Source organism: Lepisosteus platostomus, assembly GCF_059453375.1.
Source record: "Lepisosteus platostomus isolate fLepPlt1 chromosome 5 unlocalized genomic scaffold, fLepPlt1.hap1 SUPER_5_unloc_4, whole genome shotgun sequence".
Taxonomy (NCBI): Eukaryota; Metazoa; Chordata; class Actinopteri; order Semionotiformes; family Lepisosteidae; genus Lepisosteus; species Lepisosteus platostomus.
This window is the reverse complement of record NW_028291474.1, coordinates 79,479-81,978: the sequence shown is the minus strand read 5'-3', so window position 1 is coordinate 81,978 and position 2,500 is coordinate 79,479. Positions and strand designations below refer to the sequence as shown.

Sequence of the window (2,500 nt, the reverse complement as noted above, 5' to 3'; positions counted from 1 at the left end):
ACACCACCCCTACAGGAGCTCCTCCTGCCAGACCCTACCTGTCCACTGGCCAACATCTCCAAAGTCCTCTGCTCCCTCCACATCTTCACTGGAGCTCTGAGGGTCTCCTTCCTCATCCTCAGTCCAGTCAGCTCCCACATCCAGAGGAGCTTCTACTGGTGCCACAGCCACCCGACTACTGGTCACCAGGCTCCTGGTACCTGTGGACAAGCAGCACCCAGGAGTGAGGGATCCGCTATACCCAGAGACCCACAGTCTACTCATCTAAACAGTCCCTTTGTCCAGCACGGGATCATTCCTCAGTTGTCCAAGCATGGTTGTCTCTTGGGCAGAGATGCATCCACAAGGGATAGAGAACCAGACCCACCTTCATTCCGACTGCCAGCACACCTGGACTCACAGCAGGCACAGACCTCATGGTCACCATACAGCTCCTCCCACCTGGAGGAGAGGAGGAGGACAGGTGAGGCCTAAACCTGGCATGTCCCAGAGCACCCTCAGCAGGCTCCTTGCAGAAGTACCTCTTAGCCTCCCTGTTGTAGGTGCAGGACTTGGTCCCTGGTGTTGCTTTAGCAGGAGCCACAGCCATGACAGTGCATGTACAGCTCAGTCACTTCATGCTGCAAGAGGGAAGGTCACAGCATTAAGGGATCAAGGCCAATAGAGGGACAGAGAAGGACCTTCTGCCATCAGTGAAGGCAAGCTGGCAGCTCTAGGCACTACAGCTGCCACAGTCTGGTTCACATCTAGATCATGGATGAAAAAGCAGACAATGGATCAGTACAGCAAGAAGGCTGAGCAGCCTTTGAGAGCAGTACCTTCCTGGACAGCTTCTTCTGGAAGAGGAAGGCATCAATTGTGAAGCGGAGCACATCCTTCTGCTTGGAGGGGACAAACCTGGACAGGCAGCCATCTGCCTTGCTGTCCACCATGCACCTGGAGGACAAGGACAAGGATGAACCCCTGCAGGCTCTCGGGGCTCCTGCCCACCTCCCCTCCCAGAAGGGGCCGTACCCCAAGTTGTCGATCACGGGGAAACGGGGCTGGGAGTGCTGGTCTGGTTTCTCCGTTACATAACACGAGTGGATGTACAGCCACTGCTCCGCTGTGGCAAAGTAGGCAGTGGCCTGGAAGTACATGGGCTGACCCAGGAAGTACTCATCCATGGGAGAGAGCCGGACCCAGTAGGCTGGAGAGAGAGGCAGCATTACACCTGCACACAGCACCCCCTGCAGGCAGGTGGAGCCACTCGCTCAAGGAGCTTACAGTTGGTGGTGAGCAGGACAAAGCTGTGCTTGTTCTTCAGGTCCTTGAAGAAGGTCCTTCTCCTGGCCCACGTGGGGACATAGCCAACCTTGTAGGAGTAGTGGAACCTGCAGGACAGAGGGGATGAGGGGCTTCTGGACACTTTCCCAGCGGCTTCTCAGCAGCAGCAGAGCCCTGCCTACCTGTTGTAGGAGCACTTGACTGGCACAGAGAAGGGAATGAAGCGATACACAGGTGCACTGGAGGAGGGCGGGGCATAGCTGAGAGTGCTGGAGTACACCAGGCGGCCCTGGACAACCTGCAGGGTCACAGAGGAAGGGATATTCCCAGGAAAGGCAACCCCGATACTGGCCCTACAGCACACATCGATACACTGCCTGTAGATGAAGACCCGCTTACCGATCGCTCGGTGCCGCACTCGTGAAGCCCGTAGATGAAGTAGAAGTAACTGCGTGTGGTTCGGCTGACGCTGCAGTTGCCCAAGGTCACCTCCGATGGCCGACAGCTGAAGCCGAACAGGAGCCGACTGACCCTCGGCTCCAGGGAGGTCGGCCTGGAGCGCTAATTCCCGAGAGTCCCAGCCAGCCGGCCCGGCGGAGATCAGTGCGGGGAGCCCGGCCCCTGCACACAGGCACAGCATAAAGAGAAATGAGCGCATTGCCAAATTGACGTCCCGCTAAACTACTACAGAAGTAAGACACATAAACCACCAAACTGTGTTGAAGCAAGAGAGCATAAAGTGTGAACGCGGTGACTAGGTTTTTATACTAGCAGGACTATGCTACCACACACATGGTCGCACTACCGCTCAATCAACACAATCAATTACACACAGAGACCCGAATTGTTCTCAGCGTCTAATTAGAACCTGCTTCCAGTCTGAGGCGGGACTCCGTGAAGCCGCCTGAACACTTTCCCGTGTGTATCTGACCCCAGCGGAGGAGTTCCACGTAATTTCGACAGAATGAAATCACCCACACGTGTAAAATTTGCTCAGATTAATTTATTGTTCAATTCGTTTCTAATTTCCAAGGACAGTGTGTTAAACTCGCTGTCAGACAGAGTACGGAACATGCGACAAGTCCGTCCACACTTTCTTTTATCGAGGGGGCTGTTCTATCAACACGTAATTTTACAATAATAATTTTACTAATTTTCATGTGTAATTGCATGTCATATTAAAATGTGTAATACAAGCATTTCTTTGCTTCCCAGTAAAGAAATAATGATCAGC

General features: G+C 53.9%; 1 long non-coding RNA gene across 1 annotated transcript; it reads right to left on the bottom strand.

Annotated features, from left to right (window-relative positions):
* Positions 1–1,273: 1,273 nt before the first annotated feature.
* Positions 1,274–1,796, bottom strand: LOC148638029 (uncharacterized). Its single transcript, XR_015931116.1, has 3 exons — positions 1,666–1,796; positions 1,449–1,564; positions 1,274–1,373 (listed from the first exon to the last, which is right to left on the bottom strand). It is a non-coding gene; the product is annotated as an uncharacterized LOC148638029 (long non-coding RNA).
* Positions 1,797–2,500: the final 704 nt, after the last annotated feature.